Source organism: Silene latifolia, chromosome 9, assembly GCF_048544455.1.
Source record: "Silene latifolia isolate original U9 population chromosome 9, ASM4854445v1, whole genome shotgun sequence".
NCBI lineage: Eukaryota > Viridiplantae > Streptophyta > Magnoliopsida > Caryophyllales > Caryophyllaceae > Silene > Silene latifolia.
Genome location: NC_133534.1, coordinates 201,598,161 through 201,605,194, shown reverse-complemented (window position 1 = coordinate 201,605,194; position 7,034 = coordinate 201,598,161). Strand labels below are relative to the sequence as shown.

At 33.3% G+C, this 7,034-nt stretch overlaps 1 long non-coding RNA gene across 1 annotated transcript; it reads right to left on the bottom strand.

The window, feature by feature from the left end:
• Positions 1-5,341: 5,341 nt before the first annotated feature.
• Positions 5,342-6,777, bottom strand: LOC141598455 (uncharacterized). The gene is made up of 3 exons (XR_012523523.1): positions 6,600-6,777; positions 5,815-5,961; positions 5,342-5,545 (listed from the first exon to the last, which is right to left on the bottom strand). It is a non-coding gene; the product is annotated as an uncharacterized LOC141598455 (long non-coding RNA).
• Positions 6,778-7,034: the final 257 nt, after the last annotated feature.

Genomic DNA, 7,034 nt, shown 5'->3' with positions numbered 1-7,034 from the left:
TAAAGAGACAGAGCCATACGAAGCTCACAATCGTCCTGATGGCCAACGGATGCAGTTGCGCCACGGCGACGTTCATAACTTTAATTATGGCAGCAACGTGTACATTAAGAGGAAACCGGAGCCCATACTCCAGGTGTCTGATGTACACGCCGATACAGCCCTCGGGAGGGCAGCAGACCGCCTGACCATCCTTAGGGATAACAATTTTATACTCCATGTCGAAGGAGTAATGATCTTCAAAAAGATCAGGCCCGGAACAAGAGGTGAACTTGTTCGTCCAAACACGATCGGGATTGATCGAGCAGGCGCCGCCGTGATCCAGGAGATGCGGCCTCTTCGAACCAGATGGGGTCGCCTCATCATCAACATAATCATTATCATCTTCATCAGAAAAACCCTCCAAAAATTCATCAGCAATTTCTGGAGAAGGCGACTTGGGACCCCCAAACCCTATCGGGGTGGCAGCCAGTGGCTCCTCTTCATAAGGACGCGACGGTTCGCCCCCCGGCACAGAGGTACTGGGTCCGACATCAGCGGAAGACATGTTGACAACAAATAATTAACAAGTAAAAAGTTGGAAAAATTTGTTTGATTACCTTGAAAAAAGTGCTACGCCGAGTAACGCTTGGAAGGTTAGAAAGAGAAAGAAACTCTTCGGAAAAAAACTAGAGAGAAGAAATTTTCTGAAAGAATGAAGATTGTGCGGAAAATTGAGGGGCACACTGCTCTATTTATAGAGGCAAAGCCCATTCAATTGACCAATAAGGGCAAAGGCCCATGAAGCGTCCACCAACCGACACCAGGACACGTGTCACGCATGCATCCACGGAATGTCAATCGACACAACAGTTACCAAACTTCTTTGACACGCTCCTTGGTATGTACCTGGAACCGGCCAGCTGATCAACCAAGCTTGGCAGCACCGGCCGGGGGCAATCAAAAGCACGCCGCACTCTCAAACCTTGGTCTCGGCCAGCGCCGTTTTCTTTTCCACATTGGATGTCCATTACACAACCATGTGGAGGGGGGATATGGTACGGCCTGATCAGAACCAAGGGAACAGAGCCAGCCGAGGAAGAAGAAGCCGGGGAAGAAATTCAACTTGCGCAGAATACGCTCAACACTCATCGAAGGTCCATACCACGGCATAGACTACGCTGGGGGCAAATTGATGGGGCATATTCTGCACCCGCTGACCGAGTCAACATATTGAGCAAGGTCAAAGCCAAAAGACAGCAAGTCAACGTATTAGACAGCCTAACCGACGCAGCCTGTCACTTGGGTCTCGGCTAGGCAACCAGCCAGCCGGGAGACATATCTGCGTACTCATATCCAAGACCCCTCGGCGTGGAGTCAACCAGGCCTGCCGGCCTGCCATGGGTCACCCGGCCGAGGGTAGAACAGTCTTTTCCACCTGCTCTGCCACTTGGCCACTTGGCCACTACGTGACAAAAGGTGAAAGTCTATAAATACTTCACTTCTCTCATTGAGAAAAGGATCCGAAATATAACCTAAACATCTCATAATCTGGTATAAACTCCCTTATCTCTCTACAATATACTTTGCCAAGTAACACACAACTTAATCCCTTTAAGTTTACTGACTTGAGCGTCGGAGTGAGTACGCTCGGTACCAAGCCGAGCCCTCAGTTTGTTCATTGTTTCAGGAGAGGCCGAAAGGAAGAGTCAAGCAAAGACGTCATTCACCAAGCTTACGTGGTAACAAATCCTGCTCCGGAATCACACCCGGAACAGTTTGTTTTTTTGTTTGGTTTGGTTTTGGTTTTTTTTTTGTTATTTGTTTTTTTTTACTTATTGGTTAATTTTTTATTATTGTTATTGAAGTTTTTTTATTGTACTTTTTTGACTTATTGGTTTTTTTTAATATCATCTTTTTATGTGTTGTTTCAAATCTTAATTTATAGTTCTAAAGTTATACAATTTTGAACTAAAGTTATACAAATTTGGACTAAAGTTATACAAAAAACGACTGAAGTTATACTCTTATGGAATAAAGTTATACAATTTTGGACTAAAATTACACAAATTTGGACTGGAGTTATACAAATAAGGACTAAAGTTATACAAATAAGGACTAAAGTTATACAAAAAACGATTGAAGTTATACTCTTATGGAATAAAGTTATACAATTTTGGACTAAAATTACACAAATTTGGACTGAAGTTATACAAATAAGGACTAAAGTTATACAAATAAGGACTAAAGTTATACAAATAAGGACTAAAGTTATACAATTTTGGACTAAAGTTATACAAATTTGGACTACAATTATACAAAAAATGATTGAAGTTATACAAATTTTGACTTAATGGTTTTTTTTAATATGGACTAAAGTTATTCAAATAAGGACTAAAGTTATACAAAAATGGACTAAAGTTATACAAAAATGGACTGAAGTTATACAAAAAAGGACTGAAGTTATACGATTTGGGACTAAAGTTATACAAATTTGGTTTAAATTTATACAAATTTGGACTAAAGTTATACAAAAATGGACTAAAGTTATACAAAAATGGACTAAAGTTATACCAAAATGGACAAAAGTTATACAAAAATGGACAAAAGTTATACAAAAATTGATAACTTTAGTCAATTTTTGTATAACTTTAGTCCATATTTGTATAACTTTAGTCCATTTTTGTATAACTTTAGTCCATTTTTGTATAACTTTAGTCCTTATTTGTATAACTTTAGTTCATATTTGTATGATTTTAATCCATTTTTGTATAACTTTAGTCCTTATTTGTATAACTTTAGTCAATTTTTGTATAACTTCAGTCCTTTTTTGTATAACTTCAATCCATTTTTGTATAACTTTAGTCAATTTTTGTATAACTTTAGTCAATTTTTTGTATAACTTTAGTCAATTTTTGTATAACTTACGTCCATTTTTGTATAACTTTAGTCCTTATTTGTATAACTTTAGTCAATTTTTATATAACTTTAGTCCATTTTTGTATAACTTTAGTCCTTATTTGTATAACTTTAATCCATTTTTGTATAACTTTAGTCCTTATTTGTATAACTTTAGTCAGTTTTTGTATAACTTCAGTCCTTTTTTGTATAACTTCAGTCTATTTTTGTATAACTTTAGTCAATTTTTGTATAACTTTAGTCAATTTTTTGTATAACTTTAGTCAATTTTTGTATAACTTTAGTCCTTATTTGTATAACTTTAGTCTATTTTTGTATAACTTTAGTCCATTTTTGTATAACTTCTGCCCATAACTTAAAAATTTATAATAACTTTAAAGAAACGACATTTGTAAAAATAAAAAACAAGACGAATTTTAAAGTAACGACATTTGTAAAAATAAAAAACAAGACGATATTTGAAATGTCAAAACATGCATTATAATAACTTTAATATGTCTAAGATTAATACTAACAAATAGAAAAAAACAACTTAACAAAATAAAAGACAACTAAGGAAAATAAATAAATAAAATAAAAGATAACAAAAAAAAGAATGGAAAAAAACAACTCAAAACATAAAAACTAACACGAAAAAAAAAAAATGTCGGTTGCGGTGGGGGCGACGTCGGCGGCGGTGGCGGCGGCGGCGGCGGCGGGTGGTGGGGTGGTGTCGGGTACGGTGGTGGTGGGTGGTGGTGAATGAGGAAGAGATGAATGAATGATTTATTTGGGTTTTTTTATTTATTTGGATTTTTGGGTTTTTTATTTATTTGGATTTTTGGGTTTTTTTTAGAGTTTGAGAGAAGAGAGAAATGAAATGTGTAAGATGAGAGAGAAATGGATGAGTGGAAAACAAATATATAGTAAATTAGTGATTAATTAGAGTGGATTAGTGAAGGAGGAGAGAGATGGTGAGATTAGCTTATAAACACACTTTTTTGGGGTTGATCTTGGCCATCCATTTTCACCATCCAATGGCCCTTAATAGAACTTATGGACTCAATACATGTATATGGCCTTAGTTGATCTCTTCTATATATATATATATATATATATATATATATATATATATATATATATATATATATATATATATATATATATATATATTGTCATAAGAGGCAAGATCCGGTGAGTTTGCCACTTTTCGTGAGTTACCCCCGCATTTATATACCATTGGATCTAACAAGATCAAGGGCTGAGATTAACCCACACAAACACTCATAAAATAATTCTATCTTTCTCTCTCCTAAAATCAATCCTCCTGTGCGTTTATTTCTTTTTTTTTTTTTCACCGTGTTCTTCATTCTTCTCCACAATTTTCTATATTCTTCAAATTCATGTCACAATTCAACTAATTCTTCACAAAACTGGAATAATTCAAAACGAAAAGCATAAAATTAAATCGATTATCTTACGATTAATTCGATTGCATCAAGCAATATCCGTCAAATTTAGCCCCAAATATGGAGAAACCCTAATGTAAGACTATGAAAAGAAGGTAAGCATAATTTTTTAAATTTTGTGACTAATAACATTAGGAAACAACAAATTTAATAGAAAATTTGTTCATTTACAACAACTTTTGAAAAGATTTCGATATTTTTTGTGATTTGCAGCAATTTGAATCATGATGAGCAAATATAACTGGTGTTCAATAGAATAACTGACGCAATGTAATAGAATAACTGACGCAATGTAATAGAATAACTTATGTGTTCTGATTTTACTCCGTTAGTATGCTTGTTTATCCTACCGTTGACATTTGATTGATGATTTATTATCATAATCCTGGAAAATTGTTTGTAATCTAGATTAGCATATCAACTGTTTGTTAAAATGTCTAGTTGACTTTAGAAACTCCGTTATTGTAATGAAAAAACGTGGTTATTTAATAGTTATTCAAATTCAGAATCTCAGTTATTGTAATGTACAAACTCGGTTATTGTAATGTAGAAACTCAGTTATTGTAATGTAAAACTCTGATATATGTAATTATTGTAATGTAGAAACTCAGATATTGTACTGTATAAATCTGGTAATTATAGTTATTGTAATGTAGAAACTCAATTATTGTAATGAATAAATTGTGTTATTGTAAAACTCAAAAATATTCAAACATTCATATGCAGTTGTTGTAACATTACATCTCAATGATTGTATTACTTTAACCCAGTTATTGTATTATTAAAACACCGTTATTGTATCGTCGAGTTAATATAGCCATTCCCGATTTGTTGAGCGTGCTTTAGAAGAAGAAGGCGAGGAAGATGAATAAGAAGCTGGATGATAAAAAGCGGAAGAAGATGAATTGCAATCTGAATTTGACATAAGCAACACTTTTTTTACAACATAAAAATAGAGTAATTACATCAAATGTCGTATAATAATTTCCGTAAATTATTACAATAACCGTGATTGAACTTTACAATAACTGTGATTGAACTTTACAATAATCGGCCATGATTGAACTTGTGTACTTTGTCTCATACTTCATCCCCGGTTAAACATTAACAAGAAGTTGTCTTGATGGTGTCTTTTCCCCATTCATCCCAATGAGAACCATGTCTAGCTGATGAGGGTTGAACTAGCAAAAAGTGAAAGCTCGCTGAAAGAAATAAAAACAAAGAAGGGCGTGAGTTGAAAATTACTATGCAACTGAAATACAATAACGACCCATAAGTATTGAAATAACCATAAAAACAGTCTAAAATAATTGGATCTTTTAGAGAAATAAAAGCATATTTTGTCAGAATGAAGTAACTAAGCAAAATGAAATACAATAATCCAACTAATGCATTGAAATAACTGAAACAACACAATACAATAACTGGTTATTTCAGAGAAATAATAATGTACCAAAAAAACTCAACTTACGTGTTGAACTTGTGTACTTTGTCTCATACTTCATCCCTGAAGTTAAACATTAACAAGAAGTTGTCTTGATGGTGTCTTTTCCCCATTCATCCCAATGAGAACCATGTCTAGCTGATGAGGGTTGAACTAGCAAAAAGTGAAAGCTCGCTGAAATAAATAAAAACAAAGAAGGACGTAAGTTGAAAATTACTATGCAACTGAAATACAATAACGACCCATAAGTATTGAAATAACCATAAAAACACTCTAAAATAATTGGATCTTTTAGAGAAATAAAATCATATTTTGTCAGAATGAAGTAACTAAGCAAAATGAAATACAATAATCCAACTAATGCATTGAAATAACTGAAACAACACAATACAATAACTGGTTATTTCAGAGAAATAATAATGTACCCAAAATACAATAACTGAGTTTGAATAATACAATAATTCGGTTAAAGCAATACAATAACTAACACCAGCAGACAAAGTTCGTGGTGGTAACACATCTAAATCAAAAACCCTAAAAATTATCAAAGATACAAAATAACACAACTGAATAAGAAAAAACTTATGAAACAGCTTACAAACAACATGAAAATGCACAAGATCGTTTAGAATTCTCATATGAAACTCAAAACCCTATATATTATTGAGAAAATAATGAGAAAACAAGCAATTTAACAACAAAACATAAGTGCAGACGGACATACAACGAATCAACAAAAATGAAAAGGATATTAGATAAGAACGATAATGAAAACGCACCAATCAGATCTAGAAAACAAAATTAGTACTTACATATAGTAAAATTGAAGAGAAATACTAAGATGAAGCGAAAGCGACAACGAATCTCCTTAATTGATGACAAATTTGAACGAGGATCATGAAGATTGAGGATGAAGATTGAGTTTGTAGCCTGCAATTTGAAGAAATTTGATGAAGATTGAATTTGACACAGTTGAACATGTCGTCGTTCTTTTTTTTTTTTTTTTTTTTATTTCTGGCTTTTTAGGGGGAAAAAGAGGAGAGAGAGTGATTTTTTCTAATAATGAGGGAGATTGAGAGAAAAGTGGGTTTTTATAGGTTGAGTAAGATTTAATCTTAGCCATCCATCTTAGATTAGATCAATGGTCTAGATTCAGAGGGGTAACTCACCAAAAAAACCAAACTCATATGATCATACTTCTATATATATATATATATATATATATATATATATATATATATATATAT